This window comes from Triturus cristatus, chromosome 6 (assembly GCF_964204655.1).
Source record: "Triturus cristatus chromosome 6, aTriCri1.1, whole genome shotgun sequence".
Lineage (NCBI taxonomy): Eukaryota > Metazoa > Chordata > Amphibia > Caudata > Salamandridae > Triturus > Triturus cristatus.
In genome coordinates, this window is record NC_140589.1 from 755,744,411 (window position 1) to 755,771,679 (window position 27,269).

Below are 27,269 nucleotides of genomic sequence, written 5' to 3' on the forward strand. Positions count from 1 at the left end.
CACCGTAGCGCCGGCGTCTACGTTGCTAGGCGACTCCCATTCCGCTTCCAGCTGATGCCTGACGGGATTCTCCCAGCCTGATACTGCTGACTGCAACAGCCGAGCGAGTGCTTCCCAGCGCGAGCAGCAATTCCCTCTTGCCGATAGTCTAACTTCGCACCTTGCAGTCAGCCCCCGCACTTTTTCCTGCCAACACGACCAGTTTACGCATTTTAGGCAGCGCCCGACATCAGCGCTAATCCTCGAGGGATGGAGCGATGTGAAGGTGAGCTCCCGAGATCTCTCACTCAGCCGCCATCTTTCTCAGCTCCGGACTCACCCAATAATTATGCCGATTTCTAAAAAGGGAGACACATCCAATCCCAAAAGTTATAGGCCTATGTCCCTAATTGATTGCTCAGCTAAAATTGTGGGACGCCTGCTTTAGGTTAGAAGAATGGGCAGGGGAAAAGAAGATTCTATTGGAGGCTCAATATGAGTTCAGGAAATGTAAAGGGACCAATGTTTGAATTTAATGATGGTGACCCTTAAATATACTATGGCAAACAAGATCAACTCTGTATGGCCTTTATGGACCTCTCGCCGCGTTCGACTGCGTGGCCCATAGCAAGCTATAGGTCATCATGGAGAGCATGGGATTAGAGCAACCGATAATCACTTTCATAAGGCAGCTGTACGGGGGAGCCACGGCAAGCGTGTGGTATGGGAAACAAGGGTAATGAACAAAAACATTCAATATCGAAAAGGACATGAGATAAGGCTGTGTCCTTGCCCCTTTTTTATTTGCCCTTTTTAGTAATAAAATTCACTCAGTATTGGTAAGGAGTGCGAAGGACATCCCATACGTACAGTCTGTTTCCCTCCCAATTACCCTGTATGCAGACGACGCAGTGTTCTTGGCTAGAATTGCAAGAGCATTTCAGAGACTCATAGAGAAATACATACGCTTTATGCAAGCTTGAATCTCTATGTCAACGAGACTAAAACATTCGTCTTAATTGGAGGGGTGGGCTCGGCTCAAAAAAATCCCAGAGATACTTCATAGGTAACAGACGATTAGAAATGGTGGATAAGTTCTCTTATCTGGGAGTTCTTTTTGATTGCAAATGAAACTGGAAGGATATGGTTACAAACAGAGCCAATTTTATGGAAAAAAGTATTGGGGCAATTTTTATATTCTTAAAAAAATGAGGCTCAAAACCCATCCCGGAGATGCTTAAGATTTATTCAGCTAAAGCAAAGGCAAGTGCCACATATGAGGCTGCAGTTTGGGGCATGACGGAAGTTGGAGAGCTGCAGCGCGTGGAGGACGCTTTGTGTAAAAGATTATTATCAGCCCCAGCGCTTCCTCGAATTTTATTTACCACATTGAAGTAGGTTTACCTTTCATCAGTGACATGATTAAACTGGCCCCTATACTATTGTGGCACTCAATATGGAAAAGGGAAAGTGTCAAACTTGACCAATAAGTGGTAACAGATATTTAAAAAATGGACCATGCACTTTCATATCTGGGCTTTGTTAAAAACGTATAGCATCGATTTATTTTGAAACGATTCTGTTTAAAACTTATTTTACTTACTTTATGATTTGTTTCCCGAAAAATACATATTTACTGAATCAGCTGTCGCCCTGCCCCTGTGATGGAAAATCTACACAAACTTTCATGCATTTTTAAAATATTTTGCTCTTTATTTAGCTCAGAGAGAAAAAAATATATTGTTCCCTTTCTAAGCAAATATGGCTTTAGACAGTGTTTGCCAGCTCTATCTTTTATTGAGCAACTAGACAATGTTTATGTATGTTACACCATTGCTCATTTTCTCTGGGCAGTTAATAAACGCCGGCGATTGATATAGTCATGATGATTATCACTTGGATAAGTATTTTTTAGCAAACAGTCCTGCAAACAGCCTACTATAATGGGATAGCGTACAATTTTAACTGACTAGAGGAAATGCGGGGCTTAGATGTTAATACTGTTTTATAGATCTGAATCCGTATGAGACAGGATATAGACGAATTATACTTTTGAATGTAATAGGCTGCTTGCTTAAGGCATTGTTTATTTATTCCTTGCACATTCTTGGGAGCCCAGTGAATTTTATTAACTAGATTTTTAATGAAATATGTTCTGTTTACTTTTAGAAATGGTGTCCGAGGACCAAAAGGTTTTATTCATTTATTGTACTTTTATGCATTTTAATTGATGCAAAATAACATTTCTTGACTGACTGATTTTTATTTATGTGTCAACTTTTTTTTTAGAGAAAAATTAGTGTACATAGGGGCATATTCTCAAAGATCTATCGCCGAGTTATCGGCACTTTAGCGCAGCCAAAGTCGCGATAAATTCATTGTCTCATTCACAAACTGGTGCTAACAGCCGATAACACCAGTTTACCTGTGATACCAGCCACAAAAGACATCGCCACGGATGGCCGCCGCAACTATCGCTAATGAGATGCAGAGTAGGCGTTCCCGAGCAAAAAGCTGCGACAACACCACTCCGCAACATTCCCAACGACCAGCCAGATCTGCGATAAGATCACAAAACAGGCAATAAGGCACGTTAGCAGCAGGAAATTAACACCTGCTCTGACCTGGTGCAAAGTCGGACAACAACCTGCACCAGAAAAGGGAGCCCAGCCCAAAGCAACACCTGAAGAACAACAGATGCCATGGAGCTACTCATCATGCAGCTTGGAGCCCCAAAAGGGCCACAACACCAACCACCACCCACCCAAAGACACCCCCTCCCCGGGGCCCTACCCCAGGCACGCCCCACCTCCACTGGACCAAGAGAATGCACTTCAACGTCACCAAACCATAAACAAAATCATTCGCCTGATGCCGCAGAATAACAACAACTAACAGTCATGTGAGTACAGAAAAAGCAGAATCAATCATTCACTATTGAAAGTACAAAAAAAATATCACAATCAAATTTGTCTCCAAACAACTATTTGGAAGAGTCATGGCGGGTCATCCTTGGGCAATCTGTAAGTGACAGCCTGTACGACAATATCCAAGATAAGAAGGTGTGTCAGGCACTCATCAAAGGACAGAGAGAGAGAGATGGAACAAGGAGCGCAAGGACAATCGGGCCCTTGGCTCATACAGGCCAACTGTTGCGTGTGTTTCGCAATTGGTGCACCCCAAATCTAAGGCCTGACATCAATTTCAGCGCGATGGCCACATCACATTCCAGAAATGCAAGCAGTAGTCAGACAAAAATTAGGCATGAAAGCTCCTTTGCCTCAATACACAAGGCGGAAGGACATCTGAACCTCCGACCTTGGTCTTCAATGCGCCTGGCACCCCCAGAGTGAGATACCACACCAGACTCTGATGACTCCCACACCACGAACTGCGCTAATGGAAGACCAATGTGTCCACACCCCACACACACTTGTCCCTGCTCGAGCTACACCTGCATGGGATGCCCCTGACACATTGTTAAAAAACAACCCATACATCCAAACGTTAAACACACAAACGACTCATAACTCCGAGCCTTGGCATATCGTCCACAGAACTGCCGCCGGTCTGATGAGTGCCGGTGGTACGAGACCAACAAACGTAATGGCAGGCCATCCCGGGCACATGCACAACCCCTGTCACATGGAACTGTACCGTGCACGAATGCTGCATCTGTTGGGAGCTCTGCCAATGGCAGTTTTGTGAATCAGTTACCGTTGAGTTTCCGGTAGGCCTGGGCTAAATTTCCGTTCCGCTCGCGGAAATTGCGATCATTTGACATTTTCGCGTTCCGCGGAGAGCGCGAAAATGTCAAAATTTCAGCATTCCGCAGCTTAGCGATAATTTGTTTCTTGCTCGCGCTGTAAAATAATACATTCTCGCGCGCGCGCGATCGCCTTACCTGAATCCCCGCGTTCGCCAACAAGTTTTCCCGATCCGGTCGCATTCTCCACGAAATGTTGGATTGTTGGTAGCCATTTGCGCTGTCTCGCGACAGTTCGCGCCCGCAGTAATGTCATTGGTCGCACGATCACGTCTTTCTTCTCGCGATCATGCACCGCGAGAAGAGTGAAATCAAGATGCCCGCGCCCGTGAGCAACCGCATGGGTAAGTTGGCGAGCCGCGACCACGCAGAAAATACCGTAAACGGGCTGGAAAAAAACGTCCGCATCTTCACGATATTTCCGCGTGTTTGCGGAGATTTTTAACATTTTGCCGATAATTTGCGAAAGTCACTTTCACAAATTCCGCCCACCCCTAGTTTCCGGGTTGCGTACGTCATATGCGTCCAGCCCTGGTTCCACTGTCAATCATGCACATTCGAGTGGCCCATGGCGGTCTGCCTATCCAACACAACGGTAGCTGAACTGGATTATGACTTGTGAGTGTGCCCCCTGTTGGCCCACGCACAGGAGTGCAACCGGGATACCCGTGCATGGGACACCCTGATCGGTGGCATATGTGCTGGCAGTAGTGGATGGGAGATTGCACAAGTCATCGTCTGCAGTGACCACATCGAGGCGCTCCCCTATTGGACTGTGTTGCAGATTGGTGAAACGTTGTGGACGGAGCACGTGTGTCCAGACCAGTTAATGGATTGGCTCTCCCTCGTGTTCCTTGAACTCGAGAACGACGTACTTCTGGAACTGATTGCCTATGAAGCTGCGCTTGCATTCATGGACGAGTAACTACCTTCCTGCAGCCACAACTGATTGACACCCAGAGCACAGGTCCCAACACCGTTTTGCATAATGGAGGATTGGTCACACATCCCAGGACAACAGTGGACATGTATGCATTCGCCCATACTCAGAATGCATGTGCGTGCACCTACGTGTGTTGTCACACACCTGTGTAAGGTGATGCAGCCCCATCGGCAGAGCTGCACAGTGCCGTTAGGCAATGTTCCTAAATCTTACATACTGCTGGAGGGAGACTACACACATGGCAATGTAGCACGATATGTGACCTTATTGGTCCCTTTCACCTGCTCACTGTCAGCATAGTGCACAGTCGGAGCAGTCCGGTGGTACAGCTCCATGCAGATCCCATGGGCTGTGAGTCGTGTCTCCAGTCATGGGGCAATGAGAAGACGTCAAACATCACATGACTCAACCAGAAAGGCAAGGTGGGCTGAGACCGTTGCCATCCGTAAGGATATGTGTTCATTTTTTGCCTCAATGAGCATTGTCCATACACAGGGAGGGACAGACTGCCGCATGTACATTGGTGGTGAATCCCTATTGGCAGCTCCACCTCTGTGAGCCAGACATTGTGTTTGGGATAGTTGCTGGTAGACCTGTGCTCTTACGTGTCTTCAGCAATGTGGGTATGGTGTCCAACTTCTTGCCATGTGGATCAATGTGATCCATTAAAACAGACTGTGTCCACACTGATGTGTGTGAGTAAGTCATGCGAAGAGATGTTCTGTAGCCACATGCGATGGGGGACATTACTTCAGGCGTGCGACCGATATTGACGTTTCTACACACAGCCCTATATAACACATGGACGTGGGGCTACGTTGGGGGGTTGCGAGATTGTTGTTCATGTGCAATGAGGCCACAGCAAGTTCACACCTTCACAGTCATCTAATTGGCCACGTGGGTCAGGGTCAAACATGCGCATTTATGACATTTACCAGGGTGTGCCTTGTTGTGCAATCAATATCTCTACATTCATCCATACTTGTATACGTGAGTGAACATAGAAATGACACAACACCGTGATTTGGAATGTTTTATTAACATTCTGGGGAGTGTCGGAGCTGGAGGTGTACATGGCCAGTTCAAGCCCGCATAACGTGGTTGCCCAGTGGTGGGCCAACCAGAGTCCTTGGGGAAATGCAAGGTTAATATGAAGAGGAAGAGTTCAGTCCGCAGCCGGATTTCTGTGTCATTGGTACCAGAGCAGATATGGCAGGCCATATCGGGGTCCAGGTGAATGTCGCTGAATGTTCCGGGGGACAGTGGGAGGTGTTGTTCCAGGGCATGATGCATAGGGCTGAACCAGGCAAGGACAGGCCCTGTGGCGGGTACGGATGCTACTGCCTCCTTCCTCACACAGTCATTACCCTCCACATCTTAATCCTCTGAGACGTCTTCTGTGTCCAGTGTGTCAGGTGTGTGTGGTGGTGTTATGGCTGCATCACCGTGGGGCAATGACAAATCAGGGTGTGAAGGTGATAGGGTTGCATCACTGTGTGCCAATGACACATCAGGGGGCGGAGATGAGTGTGTCGAAGTTCCAGCAGCAGGTATCTGGGACAGGCTCTGTGGCAGCAATGGCAAGATGAGGATCTGCAAGGCATGGAAGATCCCAGCTACATTCCACTGGTGTTCAGCCGTGGCAGCCCTACTTCCAGCCTGCATCAGCTCCATGGTCTCAATTGTCCTCCGCATCTTTGCCAACTCTGTGCTGTCATCGCAGGAGCGTGTCTGACTAGACAGTTCTTGTATCCGAGTAAATGCCCCAGTGAGGTCAGCCAAGGATTGTTGGTGAGCATGGAATCGACAGTGGGTGTCCATTAGGGACTGTAAGTGGTACCTGATGGGACTCAGACACCCACGTATGGCATCTAGTTTGGCTGCCATGAGGTCGAACCCCACCCGCAGCTGATCAGCCATCTTCTCCTGGCACCCTAACACACGGTGTTGGATTTCCATGTGTTGGTCGTGGGGGTCCTGTGAGTCAGCCGTGGTGGCGTGTGCTTCCTGCTGTGTGGTCTGTGCAGGGTGTGGGGTCACCGCGATGCAGATGGGCTGCCCTGCTCCTGGGGGTGGTGTGCAGAGGCTGTCCTCGAGCCGTTGGAGGGTGTCTGGGCAAATGTGCAGGGTGTCCTCTTCATCATCACTGTAGAGATGTGTGGTCTGATTTGCAGGAGGCGTTGATTGTCCCTCTGCAATGTAACGGGGATATGCAGGTTAACAGTGTGTTCCATGTATGTTCACGCTTAGGAGATGTTTACATTCAGACTGCATGACAGTGTACAATTTGGCTGTTTTATTGAAGCTGGCTATTTGATGGGAAACAGTAGACATTTCGACTACATGACGGATGTGAGGTTGTACTTGTACATTATCATCTCACAGTGTCATGCAATGCCAGATGTGATTGGCCAGCTACTACGCACGAGCGGCACCAGTTGTGTCCTGTGGTGTAAGGGTTATGTTATGTTATGTTAAGACTGGATTTGTAGAGTGCACAGCTACTCAGAAGAGTATCCCGGCGCTAAGACAGAAAGATGCAGAGGCCAAAGAAGGAGCATCGGTCTCGGGGCGGTCGGCCGTTAAACTGCTTGTTCGAACAGCCATGTTTTCAATTGTTTCCTGAAAACCATTATACTCGTGGCCTGCCTCAGCGAAAGAGGCAGCTTGTTCCATAATCTAGCCACTAGCACTTAAAAAGAACGTCCGCCGCGGCGGGCTCTAAGACACTTAGTGATGACGATTAAGTGTTGGTGTGCTGATCTAAGGCATCTGCCAGGCATGTAGTAAGAAACTCTTCTATGGATGTAATGTGCCCCTATGCCATGTAGAGCTTTAAAGGTAAGGACAAGTGCTTTGAAAAGTATTCTGCATCGGACAGGCAGCCAATGCAGCTTCTTCAGGTGGTGGGAGATCCAGTCTCGGGGTGCGAGTTTCAGGACTGCCCTAGCTGCAGCATTCTGCACGACCTGCAGTCTATTGAGCATAGACTCCGGAAGGCCCAGATAGAGGACGTTGGCATAGTCCAATCTGGAGGTGATAAGGGCCTGAACAACCGTCTGTTTGTGCGAGGTCGGTAATAGGAAGAGAAACCTACGTAGCATTTTCAAGAGGCCGAAGCACGTGTCCACTACTGACTGTACTTGGGGCACCATAGATAAGGCATCGTCAATTTTCAATCCCAAGTTTTTTTACAATCTTTACTGCTGACTGGGGGCCACCATTGTTTCCAGGCATCCAGAGGGGGGGTACCGAAAAAAATTATTTCAGACTTTTCCGGGTTGCATTTAAGATGGTTATGTCTGAACCAGGCAAAGATTTCTCTTAAGCATTTGTTAAACTTCTCCCCGTTGAACTCCTCCCCCTTCTTGCAAGTGAAGAGCAGCTGAGTGTCATCGGCGTAGGATATAATTATAGCCTCCCCCGCTTCCGCCAGAGTGGCCAGGGGAGCCATGTACAGATTAAAAAGTACAGGGCTCAAGATAGATCCCTGGGGCACGCCAACCTTCAAGGGCTAGAAAACCAAAGGGGGTTCTGGCTCGTATGGCAGCAAGGCCAAACCAATTATAATGAAAGAACAGAAAAAAAGCCAATGCTGCGTGTCAATTTACCTACAATTCCCGTGACCTGAATGAAACAAGAGCACTGACAACCGATTATTTCGTTGGATTTAATCCTGTGAAAATTATTTTTAGTTCACGTTCAAAAACATTTAAAACTGAAACAGTACATATTCATTACACTACACATACTGAACTTAACTTGAAGGTGACAATACTGGAAACATTTAGACACCACTGTATTCATTCATACACTCGCCCATAAGGCCAACATTCATACCGTTCATACTACTCATGCATCCACACTAACATACAACATACGACAGAAATCTACAATTTAATAATCTTTACACATAGGCCATCAAACCACTACTGTACATAATGATGGGGCTTAATGCTGTTTTTTACAAGATTGACCGTAGAAAAGACAAGGTCTACGCGTTTCGAATCCCTTAGTTGGCAGGGATTCTCATCAGGACCGACATAGGACTGCAAACAAAGCAGAAAAGAAAGATTTACTAAGCTGACCCACTTTGTAAGTGAACAACCGCATGGTCAAAAAGGGAGTCTTACCTTAGTCTAAGGAACGGAGAACTCAGCCACAACTCTAAAGAAAAAGGAGAACCAACTTGGTTACCTATTTCTGTGCAATCAAAACTAGATCACCACCTTGTTAGTAATAGACACACCCATACAACATAGAGACGATACAAACACGTAGTCTAGTTATTAATAGAGAGGCTTACGGGTGTGTGGAGTGGTGTCTGGTTAACTGAAGGTGATTCTGTCTAAAATCAGAAGCAACCACGGGGTTTTTTCCGGGCGTTGATAGATTCAGAACGCTATCTAAAAGCAAGAGCAACATGAAATCAAGGCGCGTCCTATCGCCTACAAAGATTGGATCCGAAATATTTTGAAAAAGGTCTTAGAGCGCTTACCTCCGAAGTAGGGGACAATGGAGGAAAGTACTGCTACTCGGTCATCTGATGTCCCGAGCGAGGACTCGCACGGCGTGAGATTCGCCGGCCGTTTTGAGGTTCGGTCACAATCACGTTCTCTGCAAGAGAAGGGGAGGCTGCATCAGGTAACTGATACCAGGATGGTCGTACGGGGTTCGTAAGGTCTGTTTGGAATGCGAGGAAATGTTACCTGGAGAGCCGGCGTTGTCCGTGTCTCTGTTTCTCTGGGAGTAAATCAACCGTTAGGTAGCTGTAATCCTATTGGGGCATTTTTAACCCATACGCTAAAAGGCGGGATCAAAAAGGCTTCTGGGAGTCGTAGTCTGACCAACGGTGTTGGGAGAATCGGTAGTTTGAGATGGATTTTCAGATTGCAGCGGCGCCAAAGTTAGCGCGTATATTTGGTGGAGAACGTTAGTCGGACTGTATCAAGTGCACACGTGAACGTGTACTGACTTGCTGCAAAAAGCCTCCACTGCGCATATGACTAGAGTGTATTATAGCAGGGGTGGAAGAGCGAGGTGGGAAGCGCTGGTTGGACTAAATCCTATCAAGTCGTTAATGTGAAGAGTCCGCTACGTGGGGGACCCACTGCGCATATGCTTTTGAATGTGTCTCATCTGTGGTATAAGGACGAGATTTAGCTCAGTAACTGAATAGATGCCACTCATAAGTTGTATATCTCGGAGAGTTCATTCAATCCGTCTACCGACGTATTAAATTTGATAATGAGCATGGCTTCTCTCTGTAGTAGTTTAGTGTCCAAGTCTCCACCTCTCTGGTCTTGTTCAACTTTTGATATCACTGACCATTTGAAATCCATTTCAGTATGTTTTTGCATCACCCAATGATTCACTAAGGGTGCATTTAGAACATTTTTGCGAATCCGAGACTTGTGTTGCTGGATTCGGAACCTTATCTCCTGATTGGTCTTGCCAATATAAAGTTTGTTGCATGGGCAGCTGATGCCATAGACTACGAACTTGGATTTACAATTGGAGAAACTCTCATGTTTCCAATAGATCCCATTGTGGGCAAATAGATTTCCTTCAATGGTTGAGTCGCAGCAAATACAGGTACCGCATCTGTGATGTCCTTTTATGGGCGGAAGGCACAACAAGTTTCTTATATCAGTGCTTTTGGTCTTAGGTAGTGCGGCTCGCACTACATGGTTGGCTATGTTTTTATCTTTCCTGAATGCAAATAGCGGTCTCTCATTGAATGTGTTGTCCAGATTTTTGATCAGATGCCAATTTTGATTAATAGTTTTCTTAAACCAATTTGATGTTGGATTGAATGTCGAGACGCAAACCATTCTCTCTGTTTGTGATTTTTCACGTCTTTCCAGTAATGTTTCTCTTGGTGTCCACCATGCTCTTTTAATAGCTCTTTTCAAAAGTTTTTTCGGGTAACCTCTGGCCAGAAGGTTCGCCTTAAGCTTCTCTGCATGTAAAAAATATTCGTCTTTGAATGAGCAATTCCTGCGGATGCGCAGGAATTGCCCATAGGGCAAGTTCTCTCTTAGGCTACGTGGATGGTTGCTAGAATAATGTAGCGCTCGATTGCGGTCAGTTTCTTTCTTGTATAACGTCGTCATTAGACATCCATTCGTAGGGTAAACCTCAACGTCCAGGAAAGGCATTTTGGTTTTGGAACAGTTCATACTGAATTTTATATCCGGAGTCCTGTTGTTAAGCCAATTGACAAAGGATTGTAGCTTTTGCTCATCACCTGACCATACCATGAAAACATCGTCGATGTATCGGACCCAGTTACTGATACAATCGGCGAATGGATTGTTATTATGGACGAATTTGTCTTCGTATTTGGACATATAGAGGACCGCTAGTTCGGGGGCGAATGGACAGCCCATCGCCACGCCTTTGATTTGGAAATAAAAGTCCTCTCTGAAGCAAAAATAGTTGTTCTTTAAAGCAAACGTGGCTAGCTCCATAATGAACTCTGTCGGGATTTTTTCAGGTTTGGGTCTGCTGTCTAGGAATGTTTTAATCACTGCTAGTCCTTCATCTTGCGGGATCTCCGTGTACAATGATGTTACATCTAATGTCACTAGAAATTGTGTATTTTCTTCGAACTCCATTGTTTCCAATTTAATTAAGAAATCGGTGGTATCCTTCAGATAAGATTTTACTTCTGGCATGAAAGGTTTCAGGAAAAAGTCCACGAATTTTGAAATGGGTTCTGTTAGTGACTCGCACCCGGAGACAATTGGTCTCCCGGGTGGATGGTATTGATCTTTGTGTACTTTCGGGAGTACATAAAAGACCGGAGTGCGGGGATAGATGTTTTTTAAGTACTCAAATTCTTTTTTACCTAAAAAGCCTTGATCAAACCCTTGTTGTAGTATGTGAAAGAGTTTATTCTGTAATTCACATGTGGGATCTTTTGTTATCCTTCTGTAGCAGAGTTGGTTCGAAAGTTGTCTATTAACTTCGGTGGTGTATCGTTCGGTTGCCCAGACCACGATTGATCCCCCCTTATCAGCTTGTTTTATTATTATTGAAGGGTCACTTTTTAGGTCGAGTAATGCTTCTTTTTGAGCTTTGGTAATATTCGGTTTGACATATTTCCTTTTTTGTTTTTCCACTTCAGCTATTGCTGAAAGGATCACTTTTTCGAAGATTATGACCTCTTTGGGAACTTTTGACGCCGGGGGGCAGAACTTTGATTTCTTCTTTAATCCAGTTGTCTCAGTGCTTCCTTGTATAGGGTTTTCAAGAAAGAAGGTTTTGAGCCGAATTTTGCGGCAGAATTCGATGAACTCTGTTTTAAGTTGTACAAAATTGGTCCCTTTAGTTGGAACAAAGGATAGTCCCATTTCTAAGATGCTAAGTTCTGCATCTGTTAAGACTTTTTCTGATAGATTAAAGATTGGTGAAACAGTTAGTTTTTGTAATTCTGACGTCTTGTTGACATTTCCCATGGTTGGTTTGTGTATCTGGACCTTCCTCGAGGTTTCCGTTGGCCTCTCCCTAAAAAAGGCGGTTGTTGTTGATAGTTTTGTTGTAAATTGCCTCTTCTGTTGAAGTCTGAACGGTTATTCGAGTTATCTACGTCACTGCCACTTGATGATGATGTTGTATCCGAAAAAGTGATGAAATTGTTTCTCGATCTACCCTGGTATTCGGGCAGGAATTTGCGCGACTCAGGTCGTGAATAGAAGTCAATCTGCAAATAAGGATAGACTTTATCCAAAGAAAAATTCCTTTTATCCCTTTCGAATTTATTGCTCTTTTGGTTTACCGAATAGTCTTTAAACTCTAGAATTTCTTTATCGACTTTCTCTAGAAGGGATTTGGCATCCGAAATGAGTTGGTTTGTTTTAATTTCGCTTTCCAAAGTTGCGATTTCTTCTAGTTGATGTTTAGACAATCTTTGAGCCGTTTCTACTGTGAGAACCATGAGGTCCCTACTACATTTCGTTTCAATTAGACTGTATCCTTTTTTGTATATCGGATCGTCTGTAAAAATCACAGGGACGTTGCGAATCTGCAGCCCTCCTGGGATGGTTCCAGCTCTCAAGTGCTCGATTAGAAAATGGCCATGTAAGTCAGTCCTTATTTGTTTTTTCTTGAGCCTTATGAGTCTGTCAGATTCATTGTTGATTTTAGCTGTAGAACTTAATGCGGCTGACGCAAACAATGGTGGGTCGCTTAGTAATTTCAATATGTGTTCTTCACTATATGCCAGGGTGTCATGTTCTGACATATTTTGGACGCTTTAGACAAACAAGACGACAATACAAATGTACAATTCACAAAAAAGGAAACGTGACTCCTTAGTACGTGCGAGGAAGACCTACACATCCGGTCTCCACAAGTTAGTGGACATACCTCGAGGAGGACAACTTCCCTCACAAAAAGCAAACAAACCTCGCGGGTGTGCACCCGCTAGACTACCTAGAAAACCAAAGGGGGTTCTGGCTCGTATGGCAGCAAGGCCAAACCAATTATAATGAAAGAACAGAAAAAAAGCCAATGCTGCGTGTCAATTTACCTACAATTCCCGTGACCTGAATGAAACAAGAGCACTGACAACCGATTATTTCGTTGGATTTAATCCTGTGAAAATTATTTTTAGTTCACGTTCAAAAACATTTAAAACTGAAACAGTACATATTCATTACACTACACATACTGAACTTAACTTGAAGGTGACAATACTGGAAACATTTAGACACCACTGTATTCATTCATACACTCGCCCATAAGGCCAACATTCATACCGTTCATACTACTCATGCATCCACACTAACATACAACATACGACAGAAATCTACAATTTAATAATCTTTACACATAGGCCATCAAACCACTACTGTACATAATGATGGGGCTTAATGCTGTTTTTTACAAGATTGACCGTAGAAAAGAAGCCATCGCATCTATCCTATCCAACCCATCAAAAGATGATTGAATGGTGATGATCTTCATGTAGAAGAAGTTAGCTAACTTTCCGGTCAAGTCAACTGAGGGAAGGGAGAGTCTAGTCGCAGCGGTAGGTGAAGAGAAACTTTTAACAATCCTGAAGATTTCTCTGCTTTTATTTCCAGCGGATGCAATTTTGGATGCAAAGAAACTCTTCTTAGCTTCCTGTATTCTTTTGTGATATTCTCTTAAGGCTTCTTTATAGTTCCTTTTATTTTCCGCCTTAAAATCTTTCCTCCATACTCTTTCCTGACATTTGCAATCCTTTTTACACTGTCGCAGGGTATCATTTTACCATGGGGTGGAGCATCTGGCAGTTTTAATAGAACACAGGGTTAAGGGGGCAAGGGACAGGGTACCTTGCGTGATCCACTTAACAAGAGCTTCCGCATCCTGCTCTATATTGCCGCTCGGCATAAGAGGGTGTTTATCGAGTTCATCTTTGAGGCCAACTGGAGTAATCTTCTGAAAAGGCCTTGATGTAAAAGACGGTCGTTTGACCTGGGTCAGTAAAAGCTTTGTTAGTTTTGGTAGCATAAATCCCACCAGCTAGTGGTCTGACCACAGTAGAGATAAAGGAGTCTCAGCCTGGATATTACATTTGGCAAATACTTGGTCATGGGTATGGCCTTTTGTATGCGTGGGGGTGAAAACATATGGGACAAGATTAAGCACATCCAAGGATTCCAACAAAGCGATAGTCTCCGGGATATCCTGTTTGTCCAGATGTATGTTGAAATCACCCAGAACAAGAAAATGTTTAAATCTAGAGGCCACTGGCACAATAGCGTCACCGATGGACTTCAGGAAGGCCCCTGCATGACCCGGAGGTCTATATATAAGGACTCCCGCTATGCACTGATGTGGGGAGAGGGTAGCCTGAAAACCAAGGCATTCAGCTCCTTCAATGTCTTCCATGGGAATGCAGGTGATGGCTATATCCAATTTGCTAATAATAGCAACTCCACCTCCCATGCTTCCAGCACGATCCTTCCTCACAATAGAGTAACCCGGGGGGATGGCTGTGGCTATAGTCAGATTCGATGAATCAGATAGCCATGTTTCAGTCAAGAACAGGAAATCCGGCTTGGTCTCGCATAACATGTCATATATCTGTAGATCATGTTTGTTTATCAAGCGGCAATTAGCAGCATGGCATTAATGTATTCTTGTTTCTTTGGCATTAATCCCTGAAACGGTGCATACTTTCTCGGTAAATTGGGCGCTACCGTTCTATTGGGTGTGTAATTTGTGGCTCCCCAGCTGCAGTACTGACACCGCGGTAGTAAATCGCCTTCCCATATATTAATAACATTCTTGCATTTGGGAGAGGAGCCCAGCTCCATAAGACTCTCCCTGCTGTAGATTAAACCCTTAGTCGGTTGTAGAGCGAAACCGGCAGAGTATACAGCCCCAGCCGCCTCTGGTACGCTGATGGGCGCAGACGGGCTTCCCTTTGGCACGCCTTCAGTGCGCCGCTGGCACGCCCGCTGCACGCGTCCGCTGCGCGGCCGGGCTATCCTCTGTTTTGAGTCCCATGCCCTGACCGGAACTGACGGGGGCAAGGGGAGGAGCCACGTTCCTCCACAACAATCGGCCACAAATGAGACCGTGGTGGACTGGGGACCGGCTTAAAGGCTAAGGTACAGTGAAGCAAAGCTGTGCAAAGTAGCGAAATATATAATTTTAAAAAGCACACATTTTAAAAGTTAAAAGCAGTTTGAAAGGGAAAATATCCATGCGCTAGCAGCAAAGCAGTATAATGTGTGCAAAGATGCAACCTAATGTGCAGGTTTCAATCTCTGCGTGGCCAGGCTATCATCTGTTTTAAGTCCCGTGCCCTGACCGAAAGTGACGGGGGCAGGGGGAGAAGCCACGTCCCTCCACAACAATCGGCCACAAATGAGGCCGTGGTGGACCGAGGAAGGGTTGCACTTTGTATGACATTGTCGTCAATGTTGATGTACTGTGATTGCTATGTGTGTGTGCTGCATTGTTGGCGAGTCTCCCCTGCAGCTCTGATTTGGCAGCCCCTTGTCCCTTTGAGTCAGTGTGCCTTTGACTTGTGTGCTTTTCGGGTGCTGGGATGTTTGCTACTTGGGTCATTTGTGCTCTTGGACGGTTTTTGTACTCTTGTGCATTGTTTGTCTGCAGATGTGTTTTTGACGTCATTGATGTAGGTGCACGTGGATGTGTCAGAGTGTGACCTGCTCCTTTATGGATGTGGTCCACAATCAGCCACCTCAAACTTGTCTCGTGCACCATGTCATGTATTGTGACTGCAGCCATGCTATCTGTCATGCAGTGTCACTTGCATTGCCCGTGTGGCTCACAGAGCCGCTGCTTTTCTGCATTCAGCACATGTGCATGGTTAGGTTGAGGCATTGGTGATATGGAGGGGGGCCCATTTGTGCACATTGTGGACGGGGACCTACTTGGTTTTTATATGTGTGCCGCAGTGTGCCAAGGGTATCGGGGACATGTTCCACACTCATTGTGGGTGTGCAGTGTGCTGCTCATTATTGTGCATGTGAGCCTTTTTGTCCATCTCCCCCCGTCCCCACAATCCCTGGTTGTTACTCAACCTGTTGCTGTTGGGTTAGGTCATATCGAGCTGTGTCCAGACCCCCAACTCCTGCCACCGTCTCCACACTGATGACTGTGGCCACCATTTCCTCCAGCTCATCCAGCTCCTACTGTGGTGCTGGACTCCCACCTCCAGTCGCATTTGCTACCTTTATGTTGGCAGTGAGTTTCTCCTTGGTTTAGCTGTGCACTTCATGCCAGCGCCTCTTGACCTCCTCTATTGACCTCCTCGATACTCCGACTGCATTCACGTTGGTGACGATGGACTGCCATATTTCCGTTTGTGTTGCTAATGACGCAGTGGAGGTGACGAACAGTTGTTGGTAGTGTTCTGTCACCTCTGTGACGATGATCCGGTCTTCCTGCGGACAGAACCCCGTCTTCCTCTTCCTCTTCTCCTTGCCCTTCCCCGACCCCGGGGTTCCTGGCAGGTCCTCCTTGGGCCTTGTGGGGTTCGGGTTGTCCTCTGCACTCGGTCTGGGTGCATCCATGGTGCTACACAGTTTGATTTGGTTTTGGTGTGTTTTTTGCTTTTATAGTGCATTTTCCCTCATGACGCGTGGGAATTGCAGGCCTGTTGCTTGTTGTCGCTGATTTTTTAATCGATTTGGGGCATCGCAACTTTTTTCGCGTTGGTGTTTCGCATTTTTGCGGAGTCGTGTTGATTTTAGCGCGGTCATTTGACGCTTCGTCGTGAGACTATCGCATGGTGCCGCTGGCTTGGGATTACCACGTTAACACTGAGTTTTTTTTCCACAATAGACTGCGATTTGAGAAGTTGCATTAAGCTAATTTTGAGATGGTTATCACACGTTCTTGTGAATATTCCCAATAGAGTAGGAAAAGTTACAGGAAGGTAAAGAGGGGACGTGAATGTATGAGTAGTTAGATGAAATTACAGACATTAAACATTTATACTTCCAGTAGTGAAGTAGATGTTTATTACTGACGTAAATAGTCTCATGTTGACAGTGGCATTTTTATTGGGTATTTTAGCATGCTATTGGCAGTGATCTTGAAAGCCATAGGGATAGTGTGATGCTGAGAGGTAGGGTTGGGGCATTCCAATGAAAGTGACCGATTAGGGAGAGTAAACGAACGTGAGCATGTGCACACAGTGGCTCTGGTTAGGTTAAGAGGTGCTGGCTGGAGGTTAACAGAGTGATTAATTATGAACAGGAAATCCCACAGTTCACCTAAAGTTCTGATTAAAAGCACAATCTCTGCAATAGCTGTGAGCTGGTGAGCAAATCTAGGAGAGGCAAACATTTCTAAGACCGAAAAATTGATCAACAAGTGCTTGAAAAAATGCTCGGCCTATTAACTGTTAGTATGTGGTCCGAACTTTTTAAAAACTTTAGAAAAGGTGTGGCAAGCACACCACACAAGGTAATGCAGCCCTTATCCTGGCTGAGCTGTCATGGATGTCAGTACTGCAGTCACAGATCTACCTTGGGCCTGATGTGCTTTCTGTGCCACTGGCAAAGAAGAAAGGACATGTCTATGCTCTCAGCATTAGTACTGCAGCCACACCAGCCTGGGATATGGTTCTTCCTTCTGTGCTGCTGATTTAGAGTCATTGGATTGTACCTGAAGAAGAAGAAGGGGGGTTGCAGAGAATCTATCCCCACGTTAAATGCCTCCCCCGCAGGGTGCTTGTGGCCCCACTTCCTCCTAGTGGTAAGTGACAGCGGACTCCCAAAAGCAATGGCCACCACAGCCACCAGAGGACCACGGTATCTTCTCTTACAAGTGGACACAATTTGCCTGAGGAGAAAGTTGGCAGCACCATATCCCTTTTGTCCATCAACCATGTACCAACCCAGACTGAGGAGGAACGTCAGTGGTAGGGACTCTACCTTAAGGAGACAAGATCGACACCCTCATCCTCCTCTGTAGTCACCTCACACAGCATGAGTGCCCACTGAAATGCCACAGCTAATGAGCTACTTGGTACAACCCACTTCATGTATTAGGGGCCCTTGCCAGCTGCCAGAAAATCAGTAATTCCTCCAGGGCTTCAGTGGCTCACAGTCCATGTATGAAGTACCACAGGTAGGGTACCTCCTCATGGCCTTGCCTCTGCCAGAGTGTGCTTCCATAGCCTCTGGAGCCTCCTCAGAAAATGCTGCCACCCACTGACCTGGACACCATGCATGGAGCCCAACCGATTAGGAAAAAGACATATGAAAGGAGGGGAAATTGTCTAAAGACCCGACACCCCGCAAATTGAGACTTTTAACTAGCAGGGCATGTGCTGCTGCCTCCCACTGTTTGCAATATGCTGCTGTTCCAGGCTGCAGCACTCCTCCTGCTGTCACCTCCCTTTGCTGCTGCTGCTGCACTTGTTTATAGACCTGAGAACTCCAGAGGTCCAGATGATGAAAAACGTCTTAAGCCACACTCAGCAAAAATGAAGCGGTATGGAAAGTTAATGCCCGCCCATAGGGTTCCTCCTCATGGACAAGACCCTAGGAAAGAGACCCCTTCAAACTCTCCATGAAGAGGGTGCCACACACTGGAACAGCTTGAATAGAAAGCCCACTCCTGAGAAGCAACCGACACTTAACACAGAGGGTACAAAAGCTGCAGCTCAGACCTCACTGTGAATCACTTTGCCCAGAACGAAAAACATCACCATGGCCACTGATCAAGCGTGATTACGGCCAGAGGCCCTGTGTCGGGGACCAGTGCTGTGAGATCTCACTACAGTGCCAACCATGAGATGCTGGCACAATGTCTAAGCCATGGACAACGGACAGCACGGACAAAAGGGACAAAGACCACTTTGCTCCATGTATTCCTATATCCTTGCTGCCAATCCTACTCCAGGACCCACTGTATCAACAAGAGTGTGCATACCCGTGGCCTACACACAAGCGGGGCAGATTAAGAAAATTGTAGTTATTCTTCATCTGATTTTAAGGGCCCTGGGTAAGACATATTTTGAGCCTTCATTCGTAACAATTTAGAATGTTATTACCCACTTCTTTGATAATTGTTGCCTGCGTAATGCCAACCAATATTTCTGAAATGCCTGTCAGAGGGCCCAGAAAATCCTTAATATGACATTGGGCAAATGTAGACAGAAGTAGAGGCAGGTAGAGAAAAGAAGAGAGGTTCAAGTATAGGAATGAGGGCGAGGTAGAGGGAGATAAAGTTTACTTTCTCAGGGGGCCCCGTGGAATTGCCCACCTTTCCCATGCCTTTAAACCTCGCATTTGCGGCATGAGGAGACAATGCTGCAGAATCATTTTAAGTCATATATACGGTTTTTACATTCAAGCACTGGTCAGCAGCGTACCTATGACACAGGAGCCCAGGGATGCGAAAGGCCAACTACACCACAGTTCATATGGCCGTTCAGTGGCACGGTGCCCATTTTGTTTCCGCTTAATGCCCCATGGCTCTCATTGGAACATTTGATGTTGCTCTGCTGTAAGTCTCTTTGAATCACCGTTTACACACGGTAAAAAGCCTGGGAACCACGCCGTACGTGCACAGCAGTCTGCTGCAATCATCGTCTCCCTTCGGAGTTGTGCCTGGTGAGTTGGCAGCTGTGAAGCAGCAAGGTGTCACGAGGTCTGATGCGCGCCCTCCGGCGGATTGCAGGCACGAGCTCTTCCCTCTGATTTATGCCCTTATGGCGTGAAGGAACGGTGTCTCTTCTGCCCCGGGGATACGAATTTTAAAAGCACATTTGTCTCTTACGCACGTTTTTGGATGATTTCTAGCATTTGTCAAGTGATTTGAATCTGTATGCCACGTGTGTCCACGCGCTCCAGTGCACTCGTTCAAACAGAATGCGCAGGTAGTTGCAGGTCACTTGCATAATCTCTGGAGATTCATAAGAAACAATTTTTCAAGTGTTTACATTTGAGATTAATACGCTTTAGTTGCCAACTCGCCCCTTGCCTTGATAGTCACGATCAAGTGTTGGTCCTCGCTTCTTGACCAACAGCTGTTCGCATCATTCTACTCGTAGTTGCCACTCTCTACATGGCAGAACGAAACCTAAAATTCCAGAATACAAAGTGCTGTTGGCTGAAAATGAAATGTTAACTCGCTAAAGTTTAAACGAAAGATAGATGTTTTTTTCTTACCCAGAAAAAAGGGCATACACTTCATCTATAATTGACTTGAGGTGTGGTGACTAGGTGCAAACATTAATTTACCTTGTATCGGACCTTGTATCTCTAGATTTACCTTCCAATCCATAATGATTTTAACTTGTACTTTGGTAGAGTTTTAATGAGGAGTTTTGCTTTCAGTGAAGTATATGTGTTTAGTTAGATAAAGAAGCTAGCAATTTATGAAGTGAAGGGATTCAATTTCTCACTTCACTTCACTGCATTGATTCAAAAATAATACTTACATTCCATCATAAGATAACAAATATCTCACACAGAGAAACTTAGTAGAATGTGAAAGAGACAATAGTGACAAAGTCAATAGTTTTAACTTTTGTTTAATAAGAAATATATCTCAAACACAAGGCAGGTGCATTAAAAACACCAGCAACTCCATTCATAGTCACAGAACAGAGCCAGTATGGCTGCATCATTTCAAGTTTTCCACATATTCAGAACAGGTACAACATGTGTAGCAATAGTGCATGCTTACAGACACCTACACATGCACGTGTGCACACACACTCGTGCACGCACACACATACCCAAGTACAACATGTGCAACTGGTGTACAAGCTTCCCTCACAAACACACAAACATGCAACTGTCACACACAAAAAAAACAGGCAGAGCACAGGCAACAGAAGCAGTGAAGTTCTTCTCACACAAAACATTAATACTGCAATAAACATCAGCAGTTGAAATTTTAATTTGGACATGCAATGGGGCTAAGCCAGAACCATTGAGTAGCTGAGGGCTAGGTACACCAGCTGATGTGTCTATAGAGAAATGGGGACAAAGAATCAGTTCTAATAGGGATTTTGGTGATTAATGTAGAGAATAAAGTGTCATGAGGGAGACTTGAAGATACTTGGAGATACAAACTGGCCATAAGAGCAGACATGTAAGTCTGCACTTTTGAGTAACTTTACACTCGCAAATGGTTAATAGCCATAAGTAGTAAAGTTACTCAACAGTGTAAGAGTGACCTTACATGTCTAACTTACAAGTGTAAATTACTTTTGTGAATAGCTCTGAACATAGTTTTACATGAGAAAACAACATGGGGCTATTCACAAAGGTAGACTTATACGTGTGTAAATCTACATGTGTAAATTTACTCTTGCACTTTTGGTGCACGAGTACATTTAAAAAAAAAAATATTTTTATTGGCATTTTATAACTAGTGACATTCACTACATAACATTCGAGTTGAATGATGCATGTACAGTGTATAAAGAAATCATATATTATTTGTGTATACTTCTCAATGTTCACCAATTATATGTCTCTTATTCATGTAAATTTAATATTTCAATTCAATATAACTGTTCAGTTGTAGAACAACCATAAAATGGTGCATAAAATGAATACAAACAATATTTGCAAAAGCGCATTTACCATGCTGAAATTCAGGACACGACAAGATACATAGAATATATTATAATCAGAAAAGGGCCTAAAATACAAAATCAATTATCCAGCCAGTTACAGTAACGAAAAAGCCCACAGGGCATACACCACAGATAGAATAATAATAATAAAATCAGTTTGTTAAGTACGCATTGTATCCCGTGAACGAACGGCTGCACAGAGAAATAAACTGACAGAGGTACTTGTCTCTTCATCCAGCAGCTGTTGAAGAAAATTATAGGCTGGGGTACAGCATCTGAAGTTTCTTGATTTCATAAAACTAACAAAAAAGTTTTTTGTACACAACTTATAGAGGTTACAAACAAATAGGAAGTGCAGCATAGATTGATTGGAGGTCCCATCACAAGGGCATACTCTCTCTTCAAGATTATGTTGGTACCCAAGGGAAACACATTGTAAGAATGTAATACTTTTAGCCATTCACCATACACAAGTGTAAGTTACTCAAAAAAGGGGACTTACATGTCTCCACCACTGAAAGAGGAGGCGGAGCCAAACTTTCGAGTGTGTAGGTGCAACAGCCAAAAAGGTGCAGTGATAAGTTTTGCATCACACAAGGGCAATCACTGATACTGCAACACGCTCCCATAGAAAATAATGGAGACAGCGATTTTAAATAGAAAGCACTAGGAAAAAAGTTTATGAGAAAATATTGTAATAATTGTTTAATTTAAAAATAAGTATAACTTTAATTTTTAAAGAATACAATTAAGCTAATTGAAATGAGTTCCATACATAACATTTTATGATTTTTAGTGTATTATATAAATATATAAATTTTACTTGGTGGGTTTTTAAAACCAAAATGAGCTAAAATATTGTTATTTTAAATGTTAACGTAAATTAATTTTTAGATATGTATTTCAAAAGTACAAATAAATAAATGTTACAACATTAATAACATAATTTAAATTTAGGATATAATCATTTTGAATATTCTTAATTGAATGACCATTATTTTTAAAAGTTTAACTAAGAAAAAATAATCCCACCTAAAGTAAAAAAAAATTTATTATGTATTAGTATTACAAGTCATGCACAAAATTAATGTAAAGTAATTTAGCTATATTTTAATAAATGATAATGCTTCATTATTTTTTATATTCAGAAAAGGGTATTAAAAGACTTAAAAAGTAAAATAAAAAATATGTTCAATTTTTAGATAATTTTCTTAACAGTAAATAGTTTTATTTATATTTTTAACAATTGTTAATCATTTAATTTATTTTAACATTGTTTCCTATAGGTTTTTATTTTAACTCCCTACTTCCATTTATTTTCTATAGGAGTGTGTTACAATATTAGTAGTTAGCCATGTGTGATGCTGGACTTGCTCCAGCTCAGAGCTGGAGTACAATTACAACTTTTCTAAGTCCTTTTAAGCTGTGGTAACTCTAGAAGTGCAGTCAGTGAATAGGAATGGGCTGTCTTTTTTGGGTAGGTTTCTGTTTCTCCCTTAATCCCTCCCGGGCCCTCCCTGCCCCTCCTTTAACTCCTCTTTGTTCTGCCCTTAACACATCCCCTTTTGTGGTAAGTATTCCCCGTTTTCCAGCTACCTCCCACATTTACTGCTAAATCGTATACTTACATGTATGGAGACTCTGAAGACGGGGCAAAGATTTCCGAGCAGAAAAATATGGAGAAGGCGGAGGTAGAATGTCCACACTTAGGTTTGTGAAACACATTGTGTAGTATGTTAGTAGTACTACTGTCGCACTACTAAACACACCACAACATGCAGTTTGTGAATATATGAATAAACCTGCACTGTTCCTTCCCATGGACAGTGTCGCCCCCAGCACTAGTCTTGCAACCCAAGAATGGTTTCCATTCACATTTCATATTTGTTTTTTCTAAATTATTCCTTGATTATATGGTGTATCCTTTATCATGAGCACATGACAATTAGGATTCCACAATTCTCAAAACTTGCCTTCCATGAAGTTTTATTTTTATTCATTTTCTTTGAAATTCATTCTGAATAAACTTGTAAAATTATTTTTTTCATGAGGAACATTGTATCGACCCCCAATGCATTTTGGACTTATATTGGTTCTCCATCAGGGGGATATTCACTGAAAAAAATACAGAAAACAAGATAACATAAATGAAATGAACAATAAAGAATAAACTCAATATTTTCATACATCCACCTTTTGATTATCATCTATAAAAAATGCAAACTGAAATATGTCAAAATGGATGGACTATGCAAACCAATATCACTGGTAGTTCTTTTTAATGTGTGTGGCACACTTCCCTCTCTTGTGAACATTGTAATCATATGCATCATGGTTGGTCCCTGGATGTTTGAGCGGATGTTTCCTTTACATGTGTTGACCCCTTACATGTCAAAATTCCAATTCCCTGCAATTCAGTTGTTAACCACTTCCTCCACATATGCAACAGCCTTCGTAATCAAGTAAATGAGCTCTGGAATATTGTGTCTCTTATTATCTTTCCCCCCTGGACATAATCGATACACTGTAATACTGTCCCCCTCCCAACCATATTCAAACTCATGATCAGTCCCCTTCTCAAGTCCTGGCTGGCAAGCAATACTGGTTGCCACTTAATGGCGTTGGGGGTAAGGGGGTGGGCCTGTGGGTAGGGGGGACCAAGGAAGGGAATGAAAAGAAAAAAGAAAAAGACCTGTGTGTCGCCGCTGCTGTCTCTCGGTCCTCTTCGCCTGTTTCCTGGGCTCCAGGGCAGGAAGCAGGAACAGGAAGCACCCAGGCTTCCAGACTTCCCTAGCCAAACATGACGCTGCTGATAAGAGCATTGTGATAGGTATGGGCACCATGGTTTGGCGATCAGAGTGGGAGTGGGAGCCTGGGCATGTTCTCCACACAGGCTGTAATGCAGCCTGGGTGGAGAACATACAAAGTGTGCATGACTGTTTGGCCGGCACGAGATGGCCGGCCAAACATTCATGCACACTTAGGAGAGTACCACCACTCCTCCTTCTGTTCCTCTGACACAGGTTAGCCCTCCCACCCCTAACCAGCTGAGCAAGGACAGAAAAATAAAATAATAGTAACAACAAGTTATTATTTTATTTTAATTTTTTCAGCTGCTCACAGAGCGGTGGGGCGACACTCCTTCACCTTAGCGGAGGAGGCGCCCCTGCTGGCAAGATATAGTAATAGCCTCAATTTAACTCGCTCTAACTCGGAGAGAATCCCCGACATCTTGGAGCCTCCAAAAAAAAAACTCTGAACAATTCTAAGCAATTCCATGCCTAATCCAATGAACAAACATTTATGACCTCATTACGATGTCGGGGGAAAAGTTTCCACCCGACACCAACCTCGGATTCAGGAACCGACCGACTCGTGGTCGGTGGCTCCGCTCGACCGATTACAATGTAACCGAACACTGTTCGGTCGGAGTCCCATTGTTCCCTATGGGAGCCCGTGTTCCGACTGACAACACAGGCTCCTATGTGGAAATGGAGTGTGTGTGTAAAACCCTGCAACCTGTGGAAGGTACCCCATGATGCCAGCCACACAGTGCAGGGTTTCACAGGGGGGTCCCTTAGGTACCCCCTCAGCCCCCAACCGGAGGCCACAGGATGAAGGGGTCGTGTTCATGGACCTGATGTGTATGAAAATAATTTTATTATATAAGCAATGTATTACAATGAAACTATGCATGACTCCAGCTGAACTGCACATAATGTGCAGCATTCCGAAAAGCAAATGCATATTCAACTGAACACAATAGTGCCACAGATAGGCAGCAGAGGCATAGTGTAAAAGGAAAAAAATACATGAAATGTGGACCTAATAGTAATTTTCTGCAGAAAGCAGCTTCTGGAACATAGTCTTTGCTGCACTCGGTTGATAATGCCATCCACTTCTAATTACCACAAAGCCTACAGAGATGCCAGAGGTGAGTTTGACTGGAACAGATGACTCCACTAGCGGGACTTGCTCCTCTAATACCAACGACAAACTGATTGCACCCAAAAGGCTGGTAAATAACCCTTGGCGTAGTTTGCGTAGTAGCGCTACGCGTAGCTACGCGAAATGCACTTCGCACTTCGCACTACATGAGATACGCGTAGCGCTACGTGAACTGCGTAGTAGGCTGTTCGGGGTGATTGCACAGTGCCGGATGCTTGTCCGTACTGTGCAGTCATTGAAGAGGGCATCTCGCACAGGGCACGCACCATTTGTAAGTTTATATGCTCCTCTGATTCTAGATGAGCAACCTTTTTCCTGTCCCCGCCCCGATTTTGTGAGCTTATGAGCTCAGAGCCCTATTTTGTGCCACATGGAAAAGAGAGGTGGGTAAGATTCGCCCAGCCACAGGAAATCTATGGTGGTACAAAGTAAATTTGATGGATTCCTCAGTCACCCACTAGCAGTGGTGGATGGCATTTAAGGAGGACGCAGGGGCGGGGGAGAAAAATAAAAGTAAAAAATAAGTAAAAAATAAATAATTCCCCTTACCTTACTGGTGTGATGTACTCCTCGCTTGGGTCTTCTCCAGGTGGGCAGACTCCAACGCGGGACTCAGTAAAATGCAGTAACCAATCCTGCCACTGCTCTCATGCAGCATGAAAGAAGTGTCAGAATTGGAGCCAGCGACCTCCTTCGGCGCTCCCGAAGACACTGGAGCCCTATGAAGTCTCTAAAACTGCTGTCTTAGACAGCTGGGTTAGGGAGGTTTGGCAATAAATGAACTTTATTAGCATTTTATTTTTCCATTTCTGGGGGTAATTTTTTAGTGGGGCAACGGTCCTCCGTCTTAACCAAGGATCCACCCCTGCCCAATAGGTACACAATTTCAAGATGGAAAACAAGCCTATCCCGAACTCTTATTTTTCCCAAATTGAGGGAGTACTGCGGGGATTGCTGTGGGAGGGTCGTACACCGCGTGTTGCTATGAACAAGCTTACCATGTGGTGGTATGACGGGGGCATTGGTTTACCCGATCTCAAACTGTATTAAAGGCGTCCCATCTGAGTGTAATCAACCGTTGGGTGTTTGAACCACATGATGAACCTAATTTTCGCACTGATCATTGGCTTCTGGGGCGGGGCGGTTATAACAGAGCACTCTACACCGAACCCCGCAAACTCAAATTAACAGGCCCCACGGCGCGTACAGTTGAGATTTGGCATGATGTCACCAAGCAGTTGGGCTGGCACAAGCGCCTGACGAAAGCAACCCCCCTATGGGAACCTGATATCTTGGGGCATCTCAGTACCTGCCCAGGGTTTGACAAATGGGATTTAATCGGCATCTCCACGGTTAGAGACATCTGGGTCGGTGGAGGGGTGGCATCGTTTCAGGAACTCCAAGCTAGATTCCAATTGGCTCCTTCCAAGACTTTCAGATACCTAGAGATTAAACATGCGGTGACCTCCGCTTTGCTGAGCGAGGGGTCCCTCCCCGACTCGTCCCTTCTGGAAGACCGTCTGCTGTTGGATCCCATGGACCGTAAGGCCATCTCG